The sequence below is a fragment of the Balaenoptera physalus genome, assembly GCF_965194825.1.
Source record: "Balaenoptera physalus genome assembly, chromosome: 3".
NCBI lineage: Eukaryota > Metazoa > Chordata > Mammalia > Artiodactyla > Balaenopteridae > Balaenoptera > Balaenoptera physalus.
In genome coordinates this window covers 145,325,825-145,344,915 of record NC_138890.1, presented here as the reverse complement: position 1 = coordinate 145,344,915, position 19,091 = coordinate 145,325,825, and the positions used below count along the sequence as shown (strand labels likewise).

Below are 19,091 nucleotides of genomic sequence, written 5' to 3'. Positions count from 1 at the left end.
AATCCTTTACCACAACCCTATGAAGTAAGCTCTGTGGTCATTACCATTTTATAGATGAGGACATTGAGGCACAGGGAAGTTACGTAACTATCGCAGGTCACACAGCCAGTAAATGATGAAGCCAGATTCTAACCAGGCAGTTGAGTTCCAGCATCTATGATCTTAACTATTGGGCTATGAAGTTTGCCTCCCTAGATTGCCAAATTAAATATTTTAGTTCCTATTTTATAATAACTTTTATTTCCTCTTTATCAACTTCCTCATTTTCAAAGGCTTTGCTCATTTTATGACATATTATTCTTCATCAAATTACTTCTTCTTGTTAACTCTTTTGTCATCATAAAAAAAATTTATTTCTAAGCCTCCTGTGGTAGATTGAAAAATGGCCCCCCAAAAGATATCCATGTCCTAATCCTTAGAACTTGTGAATATTATTTTATAGGGTAAAGTCTTTGTAGATGTGATTAAGGATCTTCAGGTGGGAAGGTTATCCAGAATGATCTGGGTGGGCCCTAAATGCAATCACATGTATCATTAAGAGAGAAGCAGAGGCAGATTTGACACACACAGGTAGGAGGAAGCAATGTGAAGACAGAGCAGACAGAGATTTGGAGATGCTGGCCTTGAAGATGGGAGTGATGTAGCCATAAGTCAAAGAATGTTGGCAATCACCAGAATCTGGGAAAAACAAAGAATAGATTCTCCCCAAAACTTCTGAAGGAAGCACAGCCCTGCTGATACTTTGATTTCCACCTAGCGATACTGATTTCAGACTTCTAGGCTCCAGAACTGTGAGAGAATAAATTTCTGTTGTTTTAAACCACCCAGTTTGTTACAACAGCCACAGGAAACTAATACATCCTTTCTCTCAGTCACACTGTTAAGATCTCACACTGTTAAGATCTTTTCCTTGCTGCCTCTTTCCTACTGTGTGCTAGGGTCTAGGGATAAACATGTAAAATAGATAGTGTCTTTATTCTGAAAGAGCTTGGGTCAATGTTGGGCAGTGCTCTGCAGGGTAATTTCAAACAAAATACAATAAAGACTGTATTTTGAGACTGAGAAAGGATATGAGATCACAGAGGAGGGGTATGAACTTGAGAGGACCGAGGCTGGCTTCTTCAAGGAGGTGACATCTCAGCTGAGTCTTGCACAGGAAGTAAGGGTGAACCAGGCACATAGTGGTATTCCAGACAAAGGTAACAGAATGTGCAAAGGCATCTCTCAGGTCCTTTGCATCTTAAGACACCCTTTTTCCCCCTTCTATTAACTCATTAGGCCCATAAAATGTCTTTTGTTCTGTACCACGTGCTTGGTAATGCTCTATACATATTTACTAATAATTCGAAGGATAAAGCATAATTTTAACATAACCAGTGTCCTTGTTTTCTCTTCGTGTAACATTCCTCAGTTAAGGGTTGGAGATGGGAATCCTAGTTCCCATTTCCATTTCTCATGGGCCCATTTTCATAAAGTAGTTTCCCCCCAGTTCAGGAGTTTCTTGATAGGACACACGGGACATAGTAAACGTGAACATGTTTCCAGAAGTATAAAGTGTGGGTGTGGCTCAATCCCTAAAGATGACCTTCAGAAACTGGCTTTTAATTTCCAGTATTTCCAAAGACCCAGGAAAGCCACAGGGTGATTTTTCTGCCTCTATTTAAAAGATTTTAACCATCCCTAACACTGGCATGACCTCGCCATCCTGCTAGATCATTAACTCATTGTGGGCAGGAATTGATTCCCCCATCCTGCTGGTATCTACCCCTGGGTCTCTGGCCAGAAACTGCACATACACGGTGAAGTAAAAGTGTGTATCAACAGCTGTGTTTTCTTTTTTCTTGCCTTTGTTGAGAGAGAGAGAGAGAGACTCGTGTTTGAGTCCATGCTCTGCACAACTCTTAGCTCATGAGGGTCCTTTATCAATGTCCACTAAGATATTTAAGGTGTTTGCTCACTATTATCATTAACATCATTATAATAATGTGACTTTTATATTTAAAAAAGCAAGAACAAAAAAAAATCAGACACTGTGTCTTTATGTGCTTTGAACTTGTCAAATGGCTTTGAAGATCAAAGGAAGCAGCTTGATAATAATGAGACCAAGAATTAGAACATATTTTCAAACTTTCAGAATTGAAGGCAGTAGGGGCGGGATACGGAAGTTCAGGAAATGGATGATGGTGTAGAGAAAATGGTGTCGTTTCAGAGTACAGCTGAATATATAGAGCTAACCCCCCCCTTCCTCCTCATTTTAACAAACATTTGCTTAGCTGAGTTCTACAGCTTCCAGCTCTGCTTCAGAAGGTCTTTGTTGATCTTTGCAAGGACAATTAAGTGTCAGGAATGTGTAATATAGTGAAGCACTGCCAAAACAAACAGCTCTCTTAAAACGTTATGTCGAAGTGGCCATTGTTGCTGGTGTTTCTGCAAGAGTCAGAAACCACTTGCTAATAGCTTAATTCCATTTCTCTGCAGACAAGCTGACCTGATTGCAGGAGAGGGACCCTGCGGTCTGCTGGTTAGAGAAAAGTCCTGGAAGCCTGAACGGGTCCACAGTTTACAGCATAGCTGAGCAACTGACTCACTCTGGAACCCAGGGCTACATCACTTAACCTCATGGGGCTTGTCCATCCAGCTGGAAAATGTGGCAAGATGTGAGGCTGGACTGAAAATCATTTGTGGCCCAGCTGATTTGCTGGACCACAGGGTACAGTTTGAGACTGCCAGGTTGACTGAGTAATAGTCCTGTGGGCCGTGATTGGTAAAGGTACACCTCTCAAGAAGCAAGGAGAGTTCAGGCTGGTGAGAATATCCTTTAAAGGAGAGGGAAGCCTCTCTGAAGAATCAGTGGGTGAGGATTTCTAGTCTCTGTTCCCATCTGGCCTCAGTCAATCATCAGATTTCCCTGAAATGGACCTTAAATAGATCTTAGCAGTATCTAGATCCCCAGCTCGCTGGCACATAGTGACTGTGCTTAGCAGGGCAAGTACTCTGCAGAGCCCCTCATGTACCTTGCTCCAAGGATCTGCAGAGTCTGCGGAGACTTAGGGTCAGATCAGCCATGCTGAGACAGGATGGACTTGAGGCAACTGAGTTATGTATGAGTTTACATAAAACACATGCACTTGAATGGAAAGAAAATTGATTGAAAATTGATGAGTTAAGCTAAAAGGGAAAACAATTCGAGGAAGGGACTGTTTATCTCATAGGAAATTGCCTTTTGGTATTGCCTTTGGGTTTCTGAAAGGCATGAAAGGGATCCCAGGGATGATGGCTTCAGATCCAGGAACTGACAAAATTTTGGTAGTGCAAGACTGGCTTTTGAAGATGAGACTTCTGATAAAACCTACAAAAGTCTAGATTGGTAATAGGTAGTTTACTATAAGCCACAAGGGAGTGTCCAAACTGCCTGGGAACCTGATAAATTTTGCTTGAATTGACTCTTTTATTCCAAAGGCTAAAAATAGTTGGTTTGTGTTTAAAACACTTTTTAGCTTGGCTAGTCCTAAGCAGGTCAAAGGAGAACTGTTTGGGGTAAATAAACTTTTAGAAGTGGAGGAGAAGTAACAAGACAAATATGGCTGTTTTCTGTACTAACTGTTCACAAATCCACATACAGCAGCTGATAGAGTTGAACATATTTATCCCTTCATCCTATCATGGATGAAAACAGTCATCTCTATGAGTGGCTGAAAAGACACTCAGAACCCACGTGAAGTCTGTCCTCTGCCTCATGATTCTGGACGTGACTTTCAGGGCCTGGCTCAGTGTTTGAAGCCTTTGATGTCCTGTATAGGAGAAGTACTAGGTTCTACCATTAATTCCCAAAGAATCAAGAGGAAAACATCGCTATCATCCTGGGGTGAATGAGACTAATGAGAATGATAAGAATCAAGAAGGAGAATAAGAAGATGAATTCAGAGGAAGCCAAAAGCATAAATGCTTACTAGTATTTTGAGCCTAACTTACCTGAGTAGAGAGATTGGGATGACAGAGGACTTCCCAAGAAATAAGAAATGAGGAAGACTTCTGAACACTCCTGACAGAAACAAAAGTACACTTGAACAAACAGAAGACATCTCTTGTTTTGGAGAGAACAATTCAGCCCATAAAAATGTTATTTTCCCCCAATTTAATTTATAAATTTAATGCATTCCCAACACCAATACCAAAAAAGCTTTTTCACAATGGAGCTACACAAGTTGATAGTAAGACTAGAAAAACACAAAATAAGAAAAGTTACAAGAGAGGATTAAGGATATAAAAACATTATAATTAAAACAGTATAGTACTGGTGTGTGAATAGACAGACCAGAATATGATTGAAAAAAACTAGACCCAAGTACCTGTGGAAAATAGTGTATGGAAAAGTATTTCAAATCACTGAAACAAAGATGAGTGTTTTAATTAAGGTGCTGAGACAAACTGGATAACCATCTGGAAAAAGATACAATTAGACTTATATCTCACACCATAGATAAGAATAAACTCCAAATGAATCAGAGAGAAAAATGTGAAAAATGAAACCATATAGATGCAATAAGTACACACAGGTGAATTCCTCTATAACTTTGGTGTAAGGAAAGACTTTTGATTATCACTTGAAATCCAGAGGCAATAAAAGAAAATATTTAACTACAAAAAAATTTAACTACAAAAAAAAGTTACATGGCAAAAAAACACCATAAATGAAGTTGACAAAAACAAACTGAAAGATATTTGCAACACATAGATAATTCTAATGTATTAAGAATTCTTAATATATAAAGAATTCATTTAAAAGTCACAGAAAGACCTGATAGGCTTGATTTTTTAAAAACTAGCAAAAGGCATGAACAGACTACACACACACACACACACACACACACAAAACACACACATATGAACACTGCTTAACATAAGAAAAGTAATAAAGGTTAAACTACTCTGAGGTACCATTTCTCACCCATGTGATTGGCAAACATGTTAAAGTTTGACCATACATTTTGTTGGTGAGGCTTTGGGGAAACAGGAACCCTTAGACCTTGCTGGTGGGAATGAAAATTGGTACAACCTCTGAGGAGGAGAATTTGACAATATTTAATGAAACTATATATGTGTTTATCTTTTGACTTAGCAGTCCCATGTCTAAGAACTTACTTTGAAGATACACCTCTAAAAATATATATGCAAAAGGTTTCTCAATACAGCATCGTTTGTGATTGTAAACACTGGAAATATAAAAAAGTCATTAAATAAACTATGTTGTAGCCACGTAATGGAGCACTATGAAGCCATAAAAGTTATTGAGGATGGTATTTATGAACCACATTTGTCAAACGAAAAAAAGCAAAGCACAAAAGTACTTGAACTTGTAATCCAATTTAACGTTGCCAATAATGGAACAAATTGAAGTCACGTACCTATTGATGCAATACACTAAGAGGACCTAATGTGAGATCTATATTGTGCCACCTTTTCTGTAAAAAAAGTGGAAAATATAAGATATCATGTATCTCCTTAATTTCACAAAAACAAAACAAAGGATACATCAGAAATACAAGAGTAGGTGAGAATGGGTTAGAAGAAACAAGAGGTAAAGGAGTGACACTTCTCTGAATATTTTTGAATATTTTTGACTTTTGGAATTATGATTATATACTCAAAATAATAATGATAAAATTTAAAAGAATGGGGAAAACAAAACCTAAAATGGAATACAAACAAAAACAAACTTAACTGTATTTCAAATCAATAACAATCTTACTAAAGGAGGGTAAAAACCAACCCAAGTAATTTTTTAACACAGTTTTTTTCTATATACCCTCAGACTGAAGATAATAAGAACTGTAAACAAATATGAATTCTAGTTAGTTGAATTTTTTGTCACAGTTGTATAGGTCAGTAAGTATGAAACTGTTTTTAGTATATTATAGGATTAAAATGTAAATATATTGAGGATAATGGGGCCAGGTTTCTCATTGTCAGAGAAAGTTGTGTTAGGTTAGAATTGGAAGTATCAGTATGACCTCATGGTTTATTTTATATCTATATCACTATAGATATATATTTTACTTCCATATGTTTATAGGTGGATGTGTGTATACATTATCTATTACTTATGTCCACTGAAAAGGCCTAGAAGAAATGATACCCCAGTAGCAATGAACACACCTATTGCCCAGATCCTAGTTTCTAAATACCACACCATTCTCCACTAAAGCAGGGTCACTTGAAGAAACGGCTGATTTCATGGCTAGGACAAGAAAAGTTCAAGGTGAGTCTGGAATATCTTCTTGTATAATAAATTGAGGAAATTCTCAAAGAATAAGGGCACAGAAGGAAGCTTAAAGAGGCTCACTCTGCCAAATCTGGGATAATTTGAGCATGAAAATACATGATATTTACAGATCACCTATTGAATAAAATAGAAATCCATAAGTTCATACTGATATGAATAAATGGAGTAAATGAAGTAGGAGGAAAAACTATTCCCTATTATAGATTGCCACGAAGTAAATATAAAAGGAATACAAGAGTTTTAAAAATCATTTCACAAACATCCTTATAAAAAGCAATTCAGCAAGAATCATCAATAGATGATAAAACTGGTAAGTGAAAGTTTGAGAAGTTTGATTGATAATGGTACATTTACAGAGTCTCAAAATATCTTCTCAAAAAATACTTATTAATGGCAAAGGGAAATGGTGAGTTGAATGAGAAGAACCTGCCAAACACCTCCTGAACCTTGTAATCCAACTTAACATTACCAGTAATGGGAAAAATTGACATTATGTACCTACCGATGTGATGTGCTAAGGACACAAGGTGACCTCTGCAGTGTTCCTGCTGAAAATACATAATCTCACTCTCATCATGAGCAAACATTATGGACACCTGAGTCAGATTTTCCTCTTTGGTGTGTTTATATTTTTCCATGAATATTTCTAGCATTGCATTTATCACATGCACTATAAATATGCATTGATGATACTTCTCCCGGACTGTGATTCTTAGGGTCAGGGACAGATATTCTTTCTCTTTGTATACCTCTAAGTATACTGCCTTCCCATGCATAACTCAATCATCACATATATTGTTTTTCACATACTTCTTTGTATGGCTTTCTCCTTTGTTTTAGTTAGAAAACCCAACTAATAATGGCTTAAACGAGAAAGGCACTTGATTACCCTACAGAAAATTAAGTCTGGACATGCACAGTTCCACAGTTGGATCAGCAGTTCAATGATGTTATGGCACAGTGTGACTGCATCACGCGCATCTCTGATTCAACTGGCTTTTCCTTCAATTTCAAGATGGCTGCCGCCGCTCCCCACATCACAGTCTTATACAACAGGACCCCAAGAAGTAAGGAAGTAGGTGATTGGCTCATGCCTTTTATCGGGGAGATAATTCTTCCCTAAATCCTCAGTAGAATTCCCCTTAAGTCTCATTCACATGTTCACTCCTAGACAAATTACAAATCATCTCCTCTGGCCAGGTATATTACTGTCTGAACAAAATTGGGGGCCTGTTAAGAAGAAAGAACAGGGGTTATCTACTGAGTGGGCAGCATTAGTGCCTGCCATACTCCCCTACTAGACTATACGTTTGCTGATGGCAGAAACATTCTTCCTCATTTTTTTGTACCTCCAGGGTAAAGCATAACATCTGATAATAGATGCTCAATAAATATTTGTTGAATAAATGAAAATGACCAAACATGGTATAATGTAAAAAAATAACAAGCATGGGAAATAACAAAGTTACATGACTGTACATCTTGGACCCTGGTCTTTAATTCTCTGTTCCCTTCACGGAAGATAACTTGAAGAGAGGAAGGAAGTCATAAAGGTTTTGGTGTTTTAGGATTGTGAGTCTGGCATGAGTAGGATGAAAAGTGGGAAGTTTACAGGCAGAGAGGTTGGTGTATCTGTTGAGATGCTTTGTATTTTAAAATTTGGACAACTGAAATTGCACATCACGAGAAATACCTGGGAACGATTGCTGGAGATTCTGTTATCACATCCAGATGCTGCACATCCAGAAAAGACAAAGAAACCAACACTTCTAATTTTTCGGACCAAGGAAACCTTCCAGAAGGTCCATAATAGACATCCCCTCACACTTCGAACAGAATCAGGCCACATGCCCATTCTGAGCCAGTCACTAGAAAGGGGAATGGGATTAGTGGGTTTAAGTTAACCGTTCAGGGTGGGGTGGAAGCTGAGGAGAAAACCTGCATGGCCACCGGGCCAGCTTAGGAGCTGTTACCACATAGTAGGTTAAAATGTTTCAAAAGCCTGAACCGATTTTATTTATTGTGGTAAAAATAATTATGAAAGTAGGATGTAAGAGGTATTTTGAAGAGAGAACAGTCATTAACTGAATATGGGGGAAGGGAAAAGCAAGTGAAAGGAAGGAACCAAAGAGGTTTTGAGGTTAAATTTCTCCTCAAAATTGATCTACAGCAACAACAGAGAGACAAGGAGCCACTTACTATTTCCAGAAACTTGGAAACTATTCCCAGACTTAAAGTTGAGTTGTGGTTAACAATGAACAAACAAACAAAACCCAAAGTAACTAACTAATGCAGGACTCAGAGGATTTTACTATGTGGCAAGACAGGGTTAAGGTCACGTAAGAACAACATACACAGACAATTCTTCATGTGGCTTATGACCACTTCATCTCCCAGGATGTTGAAAAAGTGATAAGGAGAACCATTATTCTGCCCCAGATTTTGATCTCTTGGGAAAAATGAGCTAAGAAGAAAAGAGCAACTAGGCAGAAAGGAGCAGCTTAAACTTCAGGGAAAGCAGGGAGGAACAGCCTGAGCTCAGCGAGACATGGACTTCAACGTTAGTGGGGTGGATTCTTAGCATTCAGAGAAAAGATGGAAGGTAAGAGACCCCCATGAAGACAGTCTGACTATAATTCCACCCGACACAGATGGCCTAGGACAGGGAGGGGTGGCCACAAGAAGTTATGTGGCTACCTATGGTGCTCTCTAATGACCAAGATTTTAAAAGAATATCCATGAAAAGATGGAAGGAGTCATCATCACATGGTGGATAAAACCTTGGCTGTGGAATCTGATTGAATTGAAGGGCGGGTGGGGGGAGATCCTGGCACTGACTCTTGGTAGCTGTGTGGCCTTAGACAAGTTGCATGACTGCCCTGTGCCTTCATTTTCTCATCTTTAAAACCGTGTATAAGTCCTCCTCCGAAAAGGGAACCCTCCTTCACTGTTGGTGGGAATGTAAATTGGTACAGCCACTATGGAGAACAGTATGGAGGTTCCTTAAAAAACTAAAAATAGAGTTACCATATGATCCAGCAATCCCACTCTTGGGCATATATCAGGAGGAAACTCTAATTTGAAAAGATACATGCACCCCAATGTTCATAGCAGCACTATTTACAATAGCCAAGACACAGAAGCAACTTAAGTGTCCATTGACAGAGGAATGGATAAAGAAGATGTGATATATATATTTTTATATATATATATATATATATATATATACACACACACACACACACACATACACAATGGAATATTACTCAGCCATAAAAAAGAATGAAATAATGCCATTTGCAGCAACATGGATGGACCTAGAGGTTATCATACTCAGTGAAGTAAAACAGACAAAGACAAATATCATATGCTATCACTTACATGTGGAATCTAAAAAATGATACAAATGAACTTATTTACAAAACAGAAACAGACTCACAGACTTAGAAAACAAATTTATGGTTACCAAAGGAGAAAGGGGAGGCAGGGGAGGGATAAATTAGGAGGTTGGGATTAACATATACACACTACTATATATAAAATAGATAATCAACAAGGACCTACTGTATAGCACAGGGAACTCTACTCAGTACTCTGTTATAACCTAAATGGGAAAAGAATCTGAAAAAGAAAAGATATATGTTTATGCATAACTAAATCACATTGCTCTACACCTGAAACTAACATAACATTTTAAATCAACTATACTCCAATATAAAATTTTAAAAATAAAAAAAAGAAGTCCTCCCCCAGTGGGTTGTTGTAGGACAAAGAAGATAATAAATGTAGAACATATACATTACCATGGTGCTGGGCACAGAGTGAGTGCTCCATGTATATATATATTTGTTGCTGTCGTAAAAACAACAAAAAAGTGGTTGTTTCCACCTTCTAAGTATTTTTTAATAAAAAGAGAGAAATTAAGAAAAAAACCAGAAACATGTTCCATAATTCCATTTTCTAGATGAGTCTCTCTGGCATGCCCAGAGAATTCAGTTAATAGAGAAAAACACCAAACAAAAACTGCCCCCAACGAGCTTGCCCCAGCGCTTCTCCCCAAGTGGAACCACGGCTAACAGTTTCTTATGAGTACTTCCAGAAAAACATTCTAAAAACGTTTTATATTTAATTAAATGCTAAATAAGATGTACACAAAAAATTTAGAAGTCGATCAAATAGGGCTTGTGGTGCAGTAAAAACTGATGACAGGACCAGAAGAGCACACACTTAGTTCTCCTCCTCCTCCTCCTTTCCCCTCCGTCCCTCCCTCCCTCCTTCTTTTCTTTCCTCCCTTCCCCCCACCTCTTCCTGTCTCTTTTGTTATTCTTCCCATGTCAAGTAGGAAGACTGAAGCTCACTGGCCTGAGAGAAGTGAAGATCCAGTCAAGAGAGGAGCCCATCTAAGTACCCGGTGGATCTAAATGAGATCACCAGGTGGGCTGTGGTGAAATTTCTCTCAGGGAACTGGGAGGACCTCGGCATGAAATGATGGAAGTGCTGCTCATTGTGTTTAAGGAACTTTGGCAACGGAAGGGGAACTGGACCCCAAACTTCAAAAGGTACATCAAAATGGATGCCCAAATAATAGACTAGACACCTTCTAGAATGGGTTATTAAAGGAGATGTGAGTGACCGGAAAAGGAGATTTAGAGAGCCAAGTTGGACTGGACCTACCTCATTCTCGTTTCTGACAGGTTTACTAGACCAAGAATTAATAAGCAATATTGTAGACACAGTGGATCTGGATGTCATGAGGCAGTTGACAATGTTTCTTATGAAATCCTTGTGGAGAAGTAGAGAATGTAGCCTAGGGGCAAGGAGATTCATATGACTTCCTAATTAGCTGGACAACCAGAGGCAAAGGACGCTGGGGAATGGTCCACATCAACCCGGAGGGGGACCTGGAGGAGGACCTGAAGGGTGGTGTCCGTAGAAACATCATCCATATCATCCTATCCCACAAGGACGTGGTTGGGAGGAGACTTTAGCCTTATCTGATATCCTGTTTTTAAGGGAGAACATGCTTTAATGTTACATGTGTAAATGAAAATTCACTTTTAAAAATGTTAATATAATAAATCAATAATATAATAAATACAATATAATAAACATTTAATAATAAAATATTTAATATAATTTTATAACATTTAATTATTAAACTACTCTATATTAATAATAAAAGTTTAATAATATATCCTTTTGATGTTTCCCCATCTTTTTCAAGAGAAATTCTAATCATCTATGTCGCTTGTGCTGGATTGACTGCAAAAACGGCTGCAATTACTCGCCCCTTCCTATGTATACATCATTTGCAACAAGACCTTGCAGCATCTCCCATTAAGAGATGTCCCTGTGGGCTTCCCTGGTGGCGCAGTGGTGGAGAGTCCGCCTGCCAATGCAGGGGACGCGGGTTCGGGCCCTGGTCCGGGAGGATCCCACATGCTGCAGAGCAACTGGGCTTGTGCGCCACAACTACTGAGCCTGTGCTCTGGAGCCCACGTGCCACAACTACTGAAGCCCGCGCGCCTGGAGCCTGTGCTCCGCAACAGGAGAAGCCACCGCAATGAGGGGCCCGTGCACCACAATGGGGGGGTGGCCCCCGCTCGCCGCAACTAGAGAAAGCCCATGCGCAGCAATGAAGACCCAACGCAGCCAAAAATAAATAAATAAAAATAAATAAATCTGTTAAAAAAAAAAAAGAGAGAGATGTCCCTGTCCCTTGAATGAAGGGCTCTTGTGACTTGTTATGGCTAAGAACATGGGGCAGAAGGGATGGTATGCCAGTTCCAAACCTAGGTTTTAGGCGGCCGTGTGTGTTTCCACTTTCTTTCTGCCACCACTGTGTGACCAAGCCCAGGCTAGCCCGCTGTATGATGAGAAGCACATCACCTTGACACCCAGCTGACAGCCAGCAAACTGCCAGCATGGGAGTGAGGCCATCCAAGACCAGTCAGCCTCCAACCTGCCACCTGACTGCTGACTCATGAGCAAGCTCAGTCGAGATCAGACAGTCTTGGGCCACTTCAGCAGAACTTCCCAGCTGATCTGTTGACTCGTGAGCAGTACTAAAAGCTTATTGTCTTAAGTCATTGGATTTCGAGGTGGTTTGTCACGGAGCAACAGCCAGCTGTTACAGCCCATACGTACTGGTTCTACGTTATCTGTCTTGCTACTCTGACGCTCATAATTCTTTGCTTCTGAACAAACCATTATGTTAAATTCTCCACAGCTTTGCAAATGTAAAACCTCTGCCTGGTCTACCACCTCCTCCCTCAGGCATCCTTCTTCATCCTGCTGACTTCTCCTCCTCCTTAGATGCTCATCTCAGGCCGCACCTCTGCCAGGCGGCATTCCCAGAGCTCCCTCTCTCCCCACCTCTTCCCACCTCCTGTTGAGTGCCTCTCCTTCTGCATGCTGCTGACAGTCAGTCCTTATCTATACGTTTGTCACAGCGCTCATCCGAGGTTAAAATTGTCTGCTTACTCAGCCTACCTACTACTCTTGCTGCACTGTGAATTCTGTGAAGATAGAAATCGTATCCTTTGTCTGTTATCCCAACAAATAGTACAATTCTTGCCAAGTAGTTGGTGTTCTCTAAATGTTTGTTACATGATATGCATTAAATGTAAAAAGACAGAGAAAGGGGGGGAAGGGAGAGAAAGAGGAAGAGAGTGTATTTAGCCTTGAAAAGAGAAGACGTAAAGGGGCTGACAAATTTAATAAAGATACCATTAGCTTGGGAACAGCTACAGGTTACCAATTAGATATTCATTGGTCCAGACTAACCAGTTGATAAACTTCAGCTCCTTTAGCCATCAACCCCTAGGAGGTAACACGTGTTCCTTGAAGCAGAAGATGTTACCACTGACGCAAACTTTTTTATCTGTAAAGGGTGACTGAAAAGACACACGAAGTCTATCTTTTAGGTGGGGACCAAGGTCATGCAGTCCTATGTCTGGGAGGACTGCCTTCCATCCACAATTGAGTCATTGATTCTACCATTTTCAGGAATCAGAGGAAAAACAATCCTAGATACAATGTAATGACTGCACAGGCAGCATGTATTCCTCACTCCAAGGAAAAGACTTCAAAGTGACATGATCACTTTCTTCAAATAACTTCTTTACGGGTTGTTATATGGAAAGGAAATTTGCTCTCTCTGGTTCCAAAAGGCAAAGCTGGGACCAGTGGAGGTTGAAGTCAGACAGATACATGGGTGGACCTCTTAATCATTAGATCTGTCAAAAAATGGAGTGAACAACTCTTGAAAAATAGTGCCATTTTTGGCCTTGGAGATGTCCAAAGAGAGACTGGTCAACAACATATCAGCAAAGTTGCAAGAAAGTTTCACATTTATGGGAGCAGATTGAGTCCCCTTTGGTTGGCTATTCATCAAAAGATGGTACTGTTTGGGAATCATCATGTACCCACTTCCCACATTGGCTACCTGCACCAATGACAACCACCTGCCCAATTGTTGTAAACACATGTGAAGGTGTCTGCCTTACTCCAGAGAGACTCTCTTTCATGCAAAAGCATCTCTGCCTCAATCACACTTGCTAGGAAACCCTAACCCCTGGCTGGAGTTGACTAATCAGGAATAAACATTGGACACCAGCCTGAATTTCAAAGATGAAAATGTGGGTACTGAGGGGTGACTGCCTTCTGACATACCCACAGAGGAACGAAGGAAGCTGCTCTGCAGAGAAATAGAGTAATAAGTGCTGATTGAGCAACTACTATATGCCAGGCACTGTTCTAGGCACAGGTGAGCCTGCAGAAAACAAACCCAATTCCTGCTTTCATGAAACTCACATTAAGTAGGGACCAGGAAACAAAGACGAGAGGGAGAGAGACAGCAAAAGAGCATGTCCTGTGTTTCCTGACAGGCCCCTGAGATGTTCCTGTGGGTTCCGTGAGAAACCCCAATGGTTCTCCAATAAACGTCATGCTTTGCTTACGCCAACTGGAGATGGTTGCTGTGAGCTGCAGCCCCAAGACTCCACATGAAACACATGTGACTCCACATCCATTCTTGTCACCGTCACTCTGGGTCAGGGGGGCCAGGGAACTTTCAATAGGTCAGAAGCTAGTGGAAGAGAAGAGAACTTTTTCTTGCCATCCTTCCATATATCAGTTCTCAAATTTAGGGTCTGTGCGTTTCTAGTTCCCATAATAAGGAAGACAGAGAGAAGCTGCTTCCCCAGATACTCAGGATGGCAGAGCAAAGGTTATATGATAGGCAGAGTTCTATGATCTCTACTGCATCCAGGTATTATTGTTATTTAATATTTCTTACATAACTGCGCGATAAGCAAGGAAGTGCATTCTCCACCCAGGCTTACAATAATAAATAAAATCATTCCAAAACAAGAAAAAAAAAGAAGCTCTTTCCCCCCAAGAGCTTACAGGGGCGAGGCAAGTCAAACAATACAGGACAGAGATATGGCCTGAGATGAGTCCAGCAAGTTTTAAACAGACTGTATCACCGAGTGGTCAGGTTTCCAGGGGCTTTTTGCGAGCATGAGGGGAGAGCTATTTGGATGGCCATCGGGCTGGCATGCTCTGCAGAGGGGTGCAGGTCCTAGGACAGTATGTGTCGCATCCTCCAAGGAGTCTGTGTTCCTCAGGCTTTTAGTTTTGGAATTTTCAACTTATTAAGAAAGAAAGTAGAAGAGAGATTTAAAAAAAAATACAAAAAACTGAAAAACCTTGCCATTTTGCCAAATCTGCTTTTATTTTAATGACTCCTACAGTGAGATGCAGATCTTCTTTCAGTTTTCTACTTGCTGATTAATTTCCTGTTTACTCTGAAGGTAACTGAAAACCTTTTGGACGAAGCAGAAATAGCCTTAATGCCAGTGATTCTTGGTAATGGGATGGAGTCTCTCAGGGCCAGGCTTTAGGGGCTTCCTAGAAGCTCTGGGTAGGTGGGTGGTTTGGCACATGTTAGTTTAAAATGTGTTCACTCATAAACACGTTCAACGTACAGTCATTCTTCTCCTTCTGCTGGTCTCCTGGGGTGGGGGGGTGCGTGGTGCAGAGAGGGAGGTCCAAGCCATGCTCAACTCTGGAGGTCCGTGCTAGTCTGAGTTGTGAAATCAGCTCTGTCTGCCCTCATCCTCCTACCCAGACCCCTTTCTTTGACTTTCACCATCAGCCTTGACACTTTCCGCTCTCTTTCAATATTCAGGTCTCTAAGTTTTATGCATGCCACCCAGTTATAACCTGCTGTAAAGAAAGTACTTTTATATTAGTCATGTACACTTGAGTATGAATTTAAGCCCAGTTACTTCTCCTACATATTAACCCTTGCATTGGAAGGGCAGGGAGGTTTAAGAGAAAAAGCAGTGGACTGGTTGTTCAAAGACTCCACTCTAGTCTTGGTACTGTGCTGAGCGGCTGTGTTTCCTGAGCCAGACACTTCATTTCGCAATTTTGATTTTTTAAAACAATTTGATAACATCAGAGGTTCAAGTAGATAATTTCTAAATCTTCCTGTGAATTTTAAAGCTGTTGATTTTTATTCCCAGTATTAGAAGGGGATATTTGAGGAGAGCTGGCTCAGGCCTCTGAGCCAATCACACTGTGTTCAGCCGCCTTCAAGTGGATGCCAGGGGATCTGAGGCACCTCCCAGCAAGTGAGATGCACTGTCTACAGATTTTCTTTCTGGGAAAGTTCCTGCCAGGATTTTATGCAAGGAAAGTCACAACTGTTCTTCTGAATATTTATTCACACCTGAAATTCCTAATGTTAACTTCCTAACACTCACCTAATCCAGCATGACCACCATCACACAAGCTTTAAGCTTCAACCAAATCCCTCTCTGTAAAACTGCCAGTCCCCTCGTGTCCCCACGGGTGCGCTTCCCACTGTCTCCAGACAGGACAGTGGTTCCCAACCTGGGCTGCACGTTAAATCCCCTGAGGAGCTTTTAAAAGTCCTGTGCCCAGGTCACCTCCTAGACCACTCTCGTCAGCCTTTCTCCCTGTAGTGGACCAGAAAGCAGTATTCTGAAAACCCTTGTAATTCCAATTTTCCTCAGAATTGAGGACCCTTTTTAAGACATATGCAGGACCCGAGGAACATCTGAGATGGAGCTGCATCTTCTAACCCCTGCCCGGGTGAAGGCGTTACTCTACCTCACCTTTCTTCTTTTTCTCAAAATGTATGTAGATTAAGGAGTCTCGGGACTGCCCTGGTGGCCCAGTGGTTAAGTCTCCGTGTCTCCCATTGCAGGGGGCTGGGGTTCAATCCCTGGTCAGGGAACTAGATCCCTCATGCCGCAACTAAGACCTGGCACAGCCAAATAAAAAAATATTAAAAAAACAACAATACACACACACATTAAAAAAAGGAGTCTCCATTTTATTATTCTGTATTTCACTGGGGAAATCATACTGTGCACTTTCTGTTATCTCAACCTCTTGTTTTACCTTGAATAACCTACATGTCAGCCTCCTGGGTATCCCAGTCCCGCAGACAGTAGGATCTTTCTGTCCCTTCATACGTTAACTTAAATTCCTTTGAACCTACTGTTCACCCAAAATATCTGAGCATTCCTAGGGGGACCTAAGTTTCTGTTGATCCCTCTTCTCGCTTCCCCTAAACGTTTCCTCTCTACTCTCTGCCTTATCTCCTGTCACCATCACCATCTGCCTCATTGTTTTTTTCCATATCAACACCATCCCCATTCCCTCATCCCCTCAGAGCGCTACTAACAAAAGGATCTGTGTGTCATTTTATGGACAGTTGAGTGCTAATGAAAGGCATTACCACACAGGACAGCAGGCATCGCCCTCCTCAAAACCAGCAGCCATGGAAAATTCCAGTCCCATTGAATCGTTCTTTACTTTTTGAGCCGCATCCACTCAAGAGACTTTTTCATCTTTTCTCTCACTGTTAGGCTCTATTCCCTCAAAGTCCTGATAATCTTTTATGCAGGGAAATTTACCTTTCAACATCTTAGGCCAAATTTTATCCTTTCAGCCAGGTCACTTTTTTGAGCAGAGCCACCCTCCTAGGTCATGACGTCCACGTGTCTTCCCTCCTTGTTCTGCTGCCCTCATTCTGGTCTGAGCTCAATTCCGTGAGTTAATGATCAATCCATGGCCGGGTAGCGCCAGACCACCCATTACATGACATTCTACCAGGTGCCGGTGGGAGCGGCAGAACATCAGAGTTGGGAAGTTGGACCAAGGATGGTCCAGCTCCTCCACTTCAGGAGGGAACAAGATCAAGAGCAGCCTGGTATCAGCCGGGGAGGGTGGAGTAGTTCATGGTGGGCACGCCGGCCTCCTGGGTTCACATCCTCCGATGCACAGTGCTGTGGCCCTGAGCAAGTTACTAACTTCTCTGTGTTATTATTAACTCTGAGGCTAATGCTAGAGCCTATCTCATCAGGCTGATAGGACAGATGAACAAATACATGCAAAGTACTTGGAATAGTGTCTGGACATAGTACACGTTCAATCTTATTATGACCCAGGGTCCCACAGCCAGGCAGGGAAAACCAGGTCAAGAATCCAAGCCTTTCAGCTTCCAGTCGCCTGTGCCTCTTACTCTTCCAGGCAATAAAGCATAAGATGTAGGTGAGTCCATAAGACCTTGCCACTGAGCTGAGTAAACAAAACCAGTACACCTGAAACAATCAGGGGCAGCCATTAGGGAAGGACTGAAGAGATAAAACAAAGATTCTCAAGCCTGGCCACACATTAGCAGCATCTGGGGGATTTTTCAAAATCCTGATGCCCAGGCCATACCCCAGACCTTTAAATCAGAATCTCTAGGGGTGGGACCCAAGCAACAATATGTTTCAAATCTCCTAGTTAATTTCAAAATGCAGCCAAGGAAGAAAATCACTGGCTGGAGCAATCATGACACCTTGATGGACCATCTCATCTCAAAGAGGTGATGCAATTTGCTTCTGATGACTACAAGGACTTTCAGGAAAGCCTGAACTTGACCAAATCTTATGACTCCTCTTCCAGTCATTAAGTTCTTAAGCTATCTTTGCTTAGGCCTTTATCATGTGCCAGGCTGGACACTCATCACGCATTACCTCATTGACCCAATACAGTGATTCTATGAGACCAGTCCTACAATTAGCCCCACTCTACAGATGTAGAAACTAAGGGTTGGAGAGATGACGTCATTTGGCCAAGGTAACACAGATGGATCTGGGACTCAGACACAGGTCTTCCAACCCAGGGCCCACAGAACCAGACCATGATTCCATCTCACTGCTCTGCCCCCTGGAGCATCCTTTTCCAGAAATGCTTCTCTCACCCGACACCCACAATCTGAGGGCAGAACCCTCCCCAACTTCTCACCACCATCACCTCCACCTTCTCCAGCACCATGACCCCAACCTCCATAATGGTCATTTTTGTAAAATACAACTTTTTTGGCCTTTGCTTCAATCCCTCCACCCTAAAAGAGATCAACTGTCCCCTTTCTCTGTCACAAATATTTATACAGCCTTTTTTTTTTTTTTTTGCTACTTCCCACTGTTAGTTTCCTTTCTGGTTCCAGCTACTTTTGTACCTAAACTGTTGAATTTCCAGCCTTCTTTGTAGCCATCTGGCCTCCTCCCACTCAAAAATATTTAGCAGAGTATAAGGAAAACCTTTGTCCTCATCTGCTGTGTCTTCCAGAGTATAATCAATCATCTTAATCATCTTGCTCTGAAAAGCCTTCATCAAAGGAATTTGCATTTTCTTTTCCTTTCTAAGACCACCAAACTCCTTATTTCATACATATATATGTGTATATATATAATCTATTGCTGTATAACAATATTTCCAC

The 19,091-nt window shown here is 41.1% G+C and overlaps 2 long non-coding RNA genes across 3 annotated transcripts in view; one reads left to right on the top strand and one right to left on the bottom strand.

Moving 5' to 3' along the window:
- LOC309656887 overlaps positions 1–19,091 on the bottom strand; it is a 268,342-nt gene that overhangs the window by 200,585 nt on the left and 48,666 nt on the right. The window lies entirely within an intron of this gene.
- On the top strand, positions 8,796–16,648 carry LOC309656894. The gene is made up of 2 exons (XR_014261588.1): positions 8,796–8,885; positions 10,623–16,648. It is a non-coding gene; the product is annotated as an uncharacterized lncRNA (long non-coding RNA).